Genomic DNA, 14,278 nt, shown 5'->3' with positions numbered 1-14,278 from the left:
TCCTTTTTTGAATAACATGATCTTCAAGGTGTGGTCTGGTAACCAATTTAATCCAATCAACTGATGTAGATAACATCCAAATTTTGAGGTTACTAGCAATATTGTATCAACATTAGCCACTTCTAATGTATATTGGTAAAGTAAAGTTATTCTACAAAGACTTCTGTTATAAACAAAATGTGACAATTTTCTTGTGATACCCAGACGTTTTCCTCCTATTTACTGTAAACTCCATATCTTATATACATTGGAGTGAATGGTTTAATGATAAATAAATGATAAATTCAGATTTTCCACTATAATAGGCTATTCGTAACCACATAACTCTCATCTGTATGGGAATATTTTTGTATTAATTATGATACCGAGATCCTTGTATGCATTTACATTTTCTAAACATTCATAATATTTCTTTTTGCCTCAAAAAATAAGTATTAACACTTAACCACAATTATCTTCAGTTTCTAAACGTTACAGCGAATCCAGCAAGTAATTTCTGTAGGTCTTTCTTGTAGATTGTTAGTAATATGCTTACATCAGCATATATCAATCCACAACGAACAAATAGTGTTGGCATACTGGGATGTAGGCATACTGGGAACAAACCTGATATCTAAAACCTACTGTTATCTGTTATCAAATTAACTTAAGTAGTAGATCTAGATTACCTCTGTTGTCTGCTCTTGTGGTGTTTCATTAAAAGTTGAATCAGCCCTGTTATGCTCATGTCTGCAGTATGTTTCTGCTCACTCTTAAACAGAGAATGGAGCCTCTCCACTCCATTAGTAGTTGTCAGTCCCACATGCTGGTTGAAAGGTCTGAAGGCCATAGCCCATGGCTGGAATTGTAATATTAGCGTTAAATATCACACACATTCACAGTTTATATTTATTTTATCTATTTGTGTACAAAAGAATTCAACTTTTATTGTACAAGATGTTAATAAAACAAATAATAACATTGACTTTAACATTTGATTATCAGAACAAAATTAAGAATCCTGGCACAGTCTCTCAGATGTTTTCTAGGAACTGATTTAAATATGATGCATCAAATATGCATCATGAAAATAAAGACCAGGAGTATTCTGGATTAAAATCATATATGCATTTCACTTCATGGAAATTCTGTGGCCAACAAGTTGTGGGACTTTCTTCACATAACAAATTGCATACACTTTGTATCATTTTACCCACGTTTCTTATAGTGCATTCACCTTACATATATACCTTAGGTGAGCACAGCCAGAAGTGGTCCATATAGTTGATGAAATTCATGTAGTGCCCCCACTGAGTTCTCAGTTCCTGTACTTTAGTCCCATAGTCTGACTGATCCAGGCAGGACATAATGTCAGACAAACTGAATAACAGGCATGAAAACATACTGAAATTCTCAATTGAATATTCATGTAAGTAAATTTGCAAACATTTTAGAAAGTAAGTAATTTCAATATATTTGAAAGGAAACAGGAAGTTGTACCTAAAGACAAATAATATATACTGTTTAAGAAGTTCGAAATATCATAATATAATGTAATTTATAACATTAAAGAACTTGCAACACAGAGGAGATAATGGGATACACTTTGATTTAAATTATGGACATTTTGTGAAATTATTTATAGTCGCCTCAGTCTTGGCTGCAGCGATCTTAACATATATAAGTATAATAGACATATTTTGGATACTGAAATTAATTTCTGTTGATATCATACCGAAGATTCTTTACGTTTCTTTTTCATGTTTACAAATGACTTTAATCTTCCAAATGAAATGTATTTTCCCAAACAGTGCTATATAATAATTTGAATTTGAGTAAGGAATATTAAACCCAAATATTATATTCTATTTAAAACATCATATTAAAAACTGACAGATTTTCAATGAAGTACTAGTAAATGAATCAACTGTACATATATTTATCATATGTACACGTCTAGCTTGGCAGGTATAATTAATTTATTACATTGAACCTTATGTGATATCATAATTGCTTCTTGTATTATGCGTCATGGAGCAGTATTAACGCTTGTTTACCATTATTTTTTCATATGTTTGTGAAAATAAAAACATTTAAATAAAAAAATATGCTTGTTTTTTCTGTTTGTAACATAAATTCATCTCAGTAGTAATGAAACATTCAGGGTATATGTTGTATTGTTATGATAGTGTGTTTTCAAACTATTGTTAATACTTCTAAAGTTCTGTTGACTCATTACACAGAAAGTAGCACAGGAACATACTCTGACAATATTGCTTCCCGATCTGTCCTTGATGGTATCCTCTGCAGCCATCTTTTCCAGGCTTGCTTTACATGGAAATGGCAGATGTAAAAACTGCTTTCTGCAAACAGAAATCTTCATCGTGTGTACTTTCTAAAGTTATTTCTCTATCATGAAATTTGATCCTCTTTTGTTTGAAGGGCATATCTGAGAAGTTGACAGATGACAAATTAGACCAAATTTTATGAATAACAACTTTTTTATTGTAAAGCTATTAAAGCATAACTAAGAAGTTCTTATCTATAAATTTTGTCTACTTTGTCATCTTTGTTCCATTTGTAAATGCTGCAACAACAACATGTACTTTATCACAATAACTTACATAAGTGAATACATTCTTTAACAATAAGCATTTGCTAGTATTTCATACGTGGTTGAAATCTGGTATAAGAAATAGTGTCAGTGCTACCAGTAAAAGCCATGATTAAAGAAATGTAAAAGCTGCAAAATTTCAAATAGGTAGTGTGTGCGTGTGCATGCATGAGTGATGATGTAGGTGGACAATTTGACACAATAGCTACCTGGAAAAATCTTTTGGATGACATATTTTTCCCTCTGGTCATCATCAATTATAAATATGTCTGGCTTCCACTCCTTATGTAAGGAAGCAAACTTCTCCATGCCCTCCTGTAGACTATCAGTGGTCTGGTCTTCTGTTATGATGAAACCTACTGGAACATACACTGAATCTGTCCGTACTGCCAGTTGATACAGAGGTAGGTTGTACTTGTTAGTGTTGTATGTCGCATCCAGTAAAACAGCACTGCCAAACTTTTCAAGCATAGTCCTTTGCCAGTGTGTTGACATGACAAGTAAGAAGGTGTCACCTGAGGTGTCGCTGAAATGGCAAGATATCTTTATACACAAATATCTTTACATATATCAATTTAACAAAGGCTGCATGGTATTGGTTTTATTAAGGCACATTGGAACATTGATGCATGTCATTGTATCCCAATTGAGTGAATCAATGCTCATGATGTCAGTCACTTGATTGTCTGGTCTAGATTTTTACAGGTTGAAACAACAAATTTTTAGATATACAAACAAACTTCGCTGTACCAAACACAGTTAAGAAAGATATATGCTATATATGCTATAATAGTTCTAAAAATGTACTAAAATTCTTCATTTGTGTAGAAGTACTCCTTGCATTGTAGCCAGAGATGAATCAGGTCCTTTTTCATTGCAAGTCAGTCAGTATATGAAATAATTGGTCCGGGTTATAGTAGCAGGAAGATGATATTATTCTCAATAGCTCATTATCAAGATGATTTTGCTGAAAGTGAATCTAGATGCTTGGCATTACAAGTAAAAACGAATGTATGAATCAAGATGTGTACTGTTAAATCTTTTTAAATATATTCAAGTGAAAGGTGCATCTATCCACGTTAGCATATATGGGTCACATGTAACATCACTTAAAATGCTTTGAATGTCTTCAGTTTATTGGGGGGTGCGAATGGCCCAGTCGCTAAGGCGTCGCGGTTCGCTGTGCAGAGTTACATCCCTTGGACACGCCAGAAACCTATGATTGTGGGTTCGAATCCCGGTTGTCCGATTATGTTTCTAGGTTCGTCAGCACCATACCCGTGCTTAAGGGTTTCACCGAAGTGGTAAACGTCTGAGACCTGCATCACTTCGCGATTTCCTCCCACATTAAGCTGACAAGCCTCGATATAACTGGAATACTGTTAAAAGAGGCGTTAAACCAAACTCACTCACTCACTCATAACGCTTATTCCATTCATGGAGAATAATTCTTAAAAAGAACACGTTGTCCCAATAAAAGATCGGTGTACTGTTAGCTTGTCTGCATTGTTATAAAGATAAAATGACTACACATCCACGGATGTATCATTCAGTACAGACGTGAAGCAGGGCTAATCAGCACCTTGCGGCTGTTTGTTTATAGTAAGAGACTTGTACCATGGGGAGTGGACATCGGCATGTCTGATGACCATGAGCTCGTGACTGCTGATAAGATGCTGACAGTTTTATCACTAAACACAATTCTTTTGCTCAAAATTCCTTGTGAGCTAGCACTATAAATCAGCATCAGTCCAGACGAGTACAAGCTGCCACACACACGTGCATGCACGTCGCTATATAAGTGCAATAATCACCTCGCCTCACCACAATTGCACCATATGAATGAATACACGAGTGTGTGGTGAATATTATTTATCGCTGACATCATAAGTTCTATGTAATATACACAGTTTTAATTCTTATTTATTTAAAATGCAGAACAGCACACTCATTTGTGTGTATACAAACGGGTTCAGCGCAAACTTGTCACATCCAAAGGCTTTTTTGCAGCACCAATTTTATAGATTATTATGGAGTAGAAGCAAATAGACACAATAGCTTCACAATTATGTTTTCTGGGCTTAGGGGTATATATTAACTGCTTATGAATTAAGTTTTTTTACCTTACATTGTATTCATTATTTTCAAACGAATATTAGTATTTCCTTACTTTCTTGGTCGAAACCAGCAGCTGTCTAAACGTGAGTCTGTCTCATCTCTTTTCAGTTTTTCCAGTAAGTCTGAGATGACTCCTTGTTCCTCTTCGGAATTTCTGAAATTCAGTATGATTTTAAATAGAAACATTTGTTGAGCGAATTTGAAATAAAAACGTGCATGTTTGTTGAATCGTCATCCATTTAGTAGAGTAGAGTTTATGCGATCATTTATATCGTAGAATTGGAAAAATTAGGTTTCATTATAAAACACTACAGTGAGATGAACAAATGGTACTCCTGTTGGTCATTTTCTACAACTGTCTCAAATGTACTGTTAAAATCAAATATTTGAAAACAATTTCTCTTTGAATTGAAAACACATTGGGTAAATCGTCAGTCAACTTATCATATACCAGTCTAGAAACCTGTGCAGTGTTATTTACTTATATGTATACGCAGCAGTTAACGACATCACCTGTTGTTTCGTACAGCTGTGTGAATGTGGTTGTATAAATCCTTCTTGGTTGGACTGAACTGCCGATTCGTTGAATTTGGTTCTGATGGCATAAACTCCTTCATGAATTCCTCTACCCTCGCTCCAACTTCTCTGGGCCGCCTTTCACCAGTTTCCACGACTTCATGTATTTTGTTAATCACAATGTTGTCAACCCTGTTTGTGCCACCGCTCTCCTGCAAATTATTATTTTCTATAATAAACGTCGATCGAAACCTCACCTCCAAGAATGAAGAGTTGTAGGGGGAGGCCCACACTACCTGGAACCGCCCATAGTTTTCAGGCCCATACCTACATAAATACTACGGACTGCTGAACGTTGATATAAATTAATCATTGCAATAAATGTAAGTTACTTTTAAGGACATTAACAAACTTAAATGTACATCGATCGCTCATCGCAACAGAAATTTTTCATGTTTGATAGGCATTTCGTAGAAGTTGACGGGTGAAAAAGTAGACAAAAATGTTCTATGGATAACAACCTCTTTATAATACTGTAATAACGACGTTCCGGTATAGATTCTTATACCGTTGTCAAGCAAGACAGACTAATGAACGTAACAACAATTATAATACTTGAGAGGGATTAACATGAGGAGATTGACATGTACTGTTACGAGAGAAAAATATTATATTCAGGTGTCAAGCGTGTACGCATTTTAAAACCACCATAAACACATCATCAACAGATCACAATGTTATACGAGGCCAGGCCAGCTAGGGCATATTAGACACCAGTTACCGCTAAACGGTCAATAATAATAATAAAACCACTTACAGTGCTAAAATAATACAAATACCCTGTGTTAAAGGATGAGAGTAAATGCAGGGAGTCCGAGCTACGCAAAAAGCAAAAGTAAACATTATTTATTTTAGCGTCTACGCTTAAACATATTGTTAATCAGTGCGACTACATGGGTTGACAAATCCTCGCTCTGCATCAGATATTAATTTTCATTTGGTCTGTAGGTGACCAAGATCTGAAATTTTGATTCAAAGACGAGGCACGGTTCCAAACACAAGTTCTTAGGTCCAAGTAGAGATTTCAATTTATCAAAAAGTGTTTCTCGTCTTCAATACTATTTGTATTACAGTGTTTACAAATACGAGTATCCAAAGTAGTCATTAATGAAAACCGAAAATCGTGTAGGTGACAAAACGCAGCCCTGTTTTACACCACTAAGTACAGCGAAACTGTCTGTCATTTTACCATTTTACAAATACCTGCGAGCGATTAATTTCACATGATGATTTAACCGCCCAAAAGAACTTCCAGTTTACTCCCAATTAGAATAGCTTGTACCAAACATAATCGCGATTCACTCGATTGGAAGCTTTCATTGCATCGATATAACACACACAGGTTGAGCGATTCACGGATTTCCTGTTTTTGATAATAGAATATATGGTATAAATATGATCCGTTGTACTTCTCTTACGCCGAAAGCCGTTTTGTTCCTCTGCTAATAAATGATTTGATTCTAGCCATTTAGAAAAGCGTGTAGTTAAAATATCAGCGTAAATTTTTCAAGGTATTGATAATAAAGAAATTTTACGTTAACCTAACGGATCACGTGGATCCGTATCTGATTTTGTTATTGGATAAAAAAAAATGTGCCGCCAAACCTCAGGACAAACATTATTATCCAAACAAAACATAAATATGCGTAATAGTATTTTTAGATTAGAAAAAGACATTGCCTGACAACGATACAGTAACTTTTCGATACTTAACGTTCGTATCCTGTCAGTGATGCCTGAGTTTCTCTTATGGGTGAATAACATAAAATGACATTTTACTATACCTCGCCAGTGGGGTGTTCTAAATGGTCTTCAGGTCTCCGAAATGAAACAATAAAGCGCCGTTCAAACTGATGTTCGGTCAGTCTTCCCTCGCCCAATGCTTTATGTAAATCAGCTGCGTATTTCCGTCTTTTCCGTCTGTCACCTTTTTCGGCCTGTATATAATAAAGACATTAAAAAATGATGATATATGTTGGAAGTGATAGTCTAATACGATTCACGATTTTGACTTGTGCCATTTGTTCCCGTGATTTTCCATGTGAACAATTGACTTGCCTTTGCATATGTTTGTGACGATGCCACAGGTAGGGCGTTGCGCTCATTCGCGAACACCTCATTTCATGATTTAGTCTATTTGATAGTGATTCTTATGCATATGCTTATGATATAGTTCGAATCGTACAATTGACTCTGCAATTAGTAGAATTTTCTTAAATCAATTGAGATTTTTTTTATAGTTTTTATTTAATGTTATGATAAGCATAGTGCTGTTTACTGTATCAGCTGGAAAGTGTACAGTACAAAAAACACCAACTGCTTTCATTTCATCCGAATCCCCTGTTGTAATTTTCTCCAAATATATATATAACATATAGACGATTCTGTCATATCATAAGTCGCTCATGATTTTATCATTCTCTAATTAGTAACATATGCCTATAACTGCCATACGATTGTGTATCAAGGTTCGGATGCAAATATGTTTTTAGGACCAAGTTGACAAATGTATGCTCCTGAAATATTCATGAACCGACTTTGTTATACTTTACAATCCTACATGTGGATTTGCAGTGTCACCTTTGCATATGGAAAACACAGCATCTCTCTGACATGCAGTTTTGCGCCACAGTCCAGTTTTGGTGTCGTGAACAGTCGCTCCCTGGTTCTTTTCCTGGCATACTGGTGTTCAGCTGGTGGTTCTTCCTGGAATAATATATTGTAACAGAAACATAACCATCCGTTATACACTACAAATTTGTGTTTAGGACGTAAATACATTCAAGCCATATTAAGATCTAAACATGTTTAGGATCGTGTTTAAATCCTGAACGGGATAACATTTAGTCTGGGGTCTAAACACACAGAACCCGCTATCGTCTCACAGCCTAAACACCACCTGAACACAGCATCTCCAAAATGTAAGCATGTTTCTTATTTAAGTATGTTTATAATGTAAACTTGTTTACGTAAAAGTCCACATAATTGTGTTTATCCAAATAATCTAAACTTGTTTAAATAAAGTACATATCATTTGGCAATAAGTCAAATATGGAAAATATGTATGATATGTATTGAAATCAGATGTGCCAATTAGATTCACAGGCACTTACATAACACATATACCATCAGAATTTACAACGAACTTGGTCCAATATAAACAAAATAATGTTCAAATAAATCAAGCTAAGACAATGGTGAGATAAAGAGATAAGCTAACATAAAAGTTGACATTTGATCTCCGTACCACATGTGGTAGCGTGCCGGACTACAAATCAAGAGGTTGCAGGTATGGGTTCCTATATCACGCCGGGTATTAAATAAAGTGTTGTGTTATGTGTTGTTGCTGTGTGACTAATTGTACTTACAGAACACAGAAGCTGTGAACGTATGTCTGATTACAACGATAGACTCCAATATTTCTAAAGTTACCACCCAAATTTCAGTATCCTCATTAAACGCTAAAATACATACAGAAAGCGTCCATTATCAAGTTACTGAAAGTGAAGATTACGGATCTTACAGATTGAACGAAAACGTATGTGTTGAGTATGACTTTAAAGTATCTTGAGGGGAAAATATCCAACAATACTGGTAAAATAATTAGTATTCACGGTATTTTGTTTAAAATAATCTTTTCGTCATTAAAGATGTGACACTAAGTTCAACAAGTAGTACCTATATTCCCTGTCTCATGACTGTCATGATGAGTTGCACAAACGTTCCTATAACTGTACGTCCCTTATACCTTGTCATATAATTGACAGCAAAACAATTATGTCAATAGAATATATGTTTTAGGCCACGAGAAAGTACTTATTACATTATCACCTACGTCTGTTCAACAATTAAACACCTCACCTCACTCCATTGTTCTGTCATAATATTGTGATAATACGTTGTAACCAAATAGTAATTTTACACCCATCTCCTAATGTAACACAACAGCGGTTGCATAACATTCAAACAAAGCGACTTCATTGAAATATTTCCGTCTTTTAACTCTCAAATATATTTTATTCCTTTGTTGTCTAAGGAGCGTTATCATGTTGTATACTTTTAAATGTGTGTGTGTGTGTATATATATATTATTCATTTTATGTAGTTTGTATTAGTCGAAAGTATTGATTTACAGAGATACGGTTATTACCTTATTCTTTTCTTTGCGCCCTTTTCCGTATTTACAATCCCACGTCTGCGATGATACAATGATATACAGGGTATCATCTTTTGGCTTCAGACTTTGATTCCTGCCATTCAGCAGAATCCGCGGTTTATCTGTCGCCGTCGGGATATCTGTATGGGCAATGAGAAAGGAATTATTTTAACGAAAGTTATAAGATCGTATGTTCATTATACCTGTGAACATGAGACGAACATATGCCTAGAACATGTAAAAGCGCTAAATGCCTTCTTTACATTATTATTATTCAGATACCAACTGTGTTGTAATCGCGAAACTAACTGATACTCACATAATAAATACTTCTCTACTCACAGTTTTTGTTGAAGTGCTTCTTAGTTGTTGTTTTCTTGAAGCTGTATCCTGTAACATTACAAAAGCTGGCTTTGGCAAGCGCGACACTTTCGTTGTTCTCAAACTCCTGGGTATATTCGAACCTGCAAAAAATATTTTTCATATTTGATTTGAATGTTTTTCATCCGTATGATCAGCGATGCAGGTACGATTATACGGTGTATATTCATCAAATTGATGTTTATCATTGCCAGCATTAGGAAATGGTGTTTACTATGATCAGATAAAAAGTTTAATTCGTTACATTTCATCATTGTAGTTGAAAATCTACAAAAAATTCTTAGTTATATTATACATGTATATTTTATTTTATTTTTATCTATTTGTTTTTATATTCGTTATAAATTTGATTTTGATGTAAAACAATATCATTCCACGTAATTATCACAGCTTAGTTATAGTTTATATATCCCGCCCCCCATTTGAATTCACTTAGATTTAAATGTCTATTAGTTTAACTATGGTGGAATTATATTAAATATCTTATACAATTGCATACAAATCTATCTATCTATCTATCTATCTATCTATCTATCTATCTATCTATCTATCTATCTATCTATCTATCTATCCATCCATCTGTGTGTGTGTGTGTGTGTGTGTGTTGTATTTTCTTATTACTTGTATATAATTCCTATGCACTATACATTTATTATGCACTATTATTATTCAAATATTACAATATAATGAAATGTATGTTTGAGAAGGCCTCGTAAGTGTGTCACTTGTGCCTAATCCATTTGATTTTCCGCATAAAATATGTTTATAATAACAAAATCTAAAGTTGAATTAACTTACTCGTATTCCATCTTCAAATAATAGTGTAGTGATCAGCTAAAACGCATGTGGTCCTCGCTGAAAGTGTCAGATGAAACTGACCTGCTGGGTAAACGCGTCACCTGCTGGTCACTATCTAGATTTGTCATCCTTCATGCGATATAATAAGGGGGATAGTGTGGCCCCTGACATGAATTTGTTGAAAGGTTCTCGCAATAGCTCATTGGCCAAGTGCCCCGGTAGGCATCACATTGCATAACGGTTAGTTCAAGCTACACACGTCTGTTCATCCTGAAAAGTGCCAACGCTTAGCCTCTGAAAATATATAATTTTATTAGAAACAAACAAGTACATTCAAATTGAAAAAGACCCCCATTGAGATTGGAGAAATAAAATATATCAATAAAGCAAACGATTGCTGTCGCATTTTCAGGTTCGAGTAATTAACTGATCATGGACTACATGGTCGATAGGCGGTGTTGATTCAACACGTCTTCTGTCTATGAGGTATCAGGGTTATAGTGTAAATAGCCCTAGACAATATGGGGTCATTTTTTCCCCAAATTGTGGCCACTTTCTCTACAGTTTAGGCCATTGCCTCCAAATTGGTTGGGGCATGGGACAATTTTTTCCTGCACCCAGTTACAAGGACCATAATTGCTAACAACAAAGTTACGCGGTGTGTAAGCATCTATCATGCGTTAATTCTCTTTCTTTGGTGCACTTCGTATTGTCAATGAAATGGAAACCCTTATATTAACATTTAGTCCAAGAAATGAAGCTATTGTATACATAAATATACATCTGCAACAAATGAAGACGAATCCAAATAGTGCCCTAAACAATGTTTCATTTCAGGAGCTGAGGCAATTGAGACTTGCCAAATCTTCATAGCCCGTATATTATCGTGATAAACAAGAATTACCTCACAAAATCTGACATAAGGATAAAAGCGTTGTTAATAAATTCAGTGACCAACCCGCCCTTTATTTTTTCAAACGTCTCCATGGCTGTGACTGTTCATTCTCCATACCGCCGGGGCCGAGGCCACATTTGGGTATCCAGCATGTCAAGCAAACGAATTAGTTTTTCTGTTTTGTTTTTTCAACAGCACCGAAAGTTAATATGTATTTTATTTCATAAGAAAGTAGGCCTTCGGCCCAAATTTACAGTATATATTTGGTCCAACACTGAACAATAAAAACGTTGTGTTGTGTTGATGGCATGATACATGTACATGGCATGGCTTTTAACTACCTTTACATGAGGTGAAGAGATCGATTAATTGCATTTAAACAGTGTTGAATGAATAACATGTATGTTTGGTACACATCTTTCTCGTAACGTACTGTATTTGGAACAAATCAATGCAAAATGGAATATTGATATTTCATTACAGAAAATCCTTTCATATCTTGGAATATTATCTCAGTGTCCCTTTATTATGCGGATGTAGACACGTTTAAAACAAATGCCTTCAGATGAGAATACAACCGCTTTATTTATATGCTGCCTGTGCTATACTAACCCAAACATTTTGGGCATTTTTTCCAAGAGTGCATGTGCTCGTAAACTCATGTTCTCTTCGAAAAACCTTAAGATGAAAAGACCGACTTTTCATAGTCATCTAAATTATTATATTAGGTTATATTATTTTCTTCTTACTAAAAACGAGTACATTAAAGGTAAACTTGATTCTGACGTACCACGTGAGAAAAGTTAAGGGCGGATTGGATAAGAATTGTATTCTCACCACACTCTATGTTTGTGAAGTGATACATTTCATTGAGATAATATACAACAAATTGTTAATTGCTTCCAGCTGACTATTTTTCAGGTGAAGACCATCAACCCGGGCTCTGCGGAAAGTGTCACGACGCATGGTATGACATCTTCCGACACTGAGGGGGTATTAGCGCACAACCGTCATGTGTTATGGCGAGAGAGCTGGCATCCTTTATCAGTTTCTCAATAAATGCAGTGTGATAAGATCGTATCAGTTGACAGTGCACATACCCACGAACATATGATATTTTCTCTCCCTGTGATTCGCCATGGGTGTCCGTTGCCTCCTCTCAGTTTTGCTCGTCTTCCTCCTCGTGTAGAATTTGGTCAATAAACACGATGTCATCAGAACACATAATCTGACCCACGGTTTAGCAGTAGCTTGCTGCTAATTTTTCAAGGGGTCGATCTGTGGAAGAAGGGCGCGTGTGTTTGTGGCGGGTGGGGGTGAGGGGGGGGGGGGGGGGGGGGGGGGGGGGTATCCAGCAAGTCCAGTTTCTTCTGTGTGTTTTTTTTCTCAACAGCTCCGATTAAATATAAATTTACAACTCTGTATGATCACAGTAAAAATGTGTTTAGATCTAAATCCTAAATGGTTAGGGTTTCAACATTTGTAGGATTGTGTTTAACATGCTAAACGTGTTTCGAGTCTAAATGTGGGAAGACTCGAAGTAATCAGTTACACTTCCATTGTTTTGCAAGTACATGTGAATCTGATTGGCACATCTAATTTCAATATATATTCCACATCATATTTACATTTTACTTTATGCCCAATGATAGGCACTTCATTTAAACATGTTTAGATTATCAGTATAATATCCAATGGTTTGCATTTTATCGTTAACATGTTTAAAGGTTAAACCAAATGTGTATTCCGCTTAGGATTTCAACACATTCTTAAACATGTTTCTACCGAAACATGTGTTGTATGTATTTTGATTCTAAACTCATTTTACAGTGTAAGTACCATGATATCTAATCTGAAATGTGTCTCATGTGTGGTTATGAAATACGTGGACCAATAACTGTATGACATGTACAAGGCAACAACGGGAAGTTTCCTCAGAGGTCAACAATACATTTACATGAATACATGATATAAAAAAATATTTTCACTGTAGGCATTTATTCACGTTGGGCCATAATATAGTAATTTTAGAGACCGGTAGAGTAGGATATGCACACCCTTTTTTGTGTAAATTAATTTTTAAAAATCGTTGAAAAATGGTCTCCAAAAGTCTGTTGGTGATGTTTATAGAAGGCGGCCATTATGGTCTCGAAAAGTAGGTTGGTGATATTTATATAGGGCGTGGAGGGTTTGGAAAACAAGAACGGAAAGGTGCTAAACTGGGGTATATTGTCACTTTCTATTTTTTATAGAGTTATTAAGATGTCCATCTACACCTTTGTCGCAGAAAGTATCTTTCTATCTTGTCTAAATTAATTTTTAAAAATCGTTGAAAAATGGTCTCCAAAAGTCTGTTGGTGATGTTTATAGAAGGCGGCCATTATGGTCTCGAAAAGTAGGTTGGTGATATTTATATAGGGCGTGGAGGGTTTGGTAAACAGGAACGGAAAGGTGCTAAACTGGGGTATATTGTCACTTTCTATTTTTTTTGTAATTATTAAGATGTCAATCTACACTTCTTTTGCAAAAAGTATCTTTCTAGCTTGTGTAAATTAATTTTTAAAAATCGCTGAATAATGGTCTCCAAAAGTCTGTTGGTGATGTTTATAGAAGGCGGCCATTATGGTCTCGAAAAGTAGGTTGGTGATATTTATATAGGGCGTGTAGGGTTTGGAAAACAGGAACGAAAAGGTGCTAAACTGGGGTATATTGTCACTTTCTATTTTTTTTGTAATTATTAAGATGTCCATCTACACTTTTG

At 35.3% G+C, this 14,278-nt stretch overlaps 1 protein-coding gene across 1 annotated transcript in view; it reads right to left on the bottom strand.

Annotated features, from left to right (window-relative positions):
- The window catches only part of LOC139450591 (anaphase-promoting complex subunit 10-like), a 73,875-nt gene that overhangs the window by 28,511 nt on the left and 31,086 nt on the right, over nucleotides 1-14,278 (bottom strand). The gene's annotated exons all lie outside the window — the stretch shown is intronic.

This window comes from Haliotis cracherodii, unplaced genomic scaffold (genome assembly GCF_022045235.1).
Source record: "Haliotis cracherodii isolate W230 unplaced genomic scaffold, xgHalCrac1.p SCAF_8, whole genome shotgun sequence".
In the NCBI taxonomy this organism is placed as follows: Eukaryota; Metazoa; Mollusca; class Gastropoda; order Lepetellida; family Haliotidae; genus Haliotis; species Haliotis cracherodii.
Note: the sequence above shows the minus strand (reverse complement) of the source record. Positions and strands in the feature narration are given on the sequence as shown.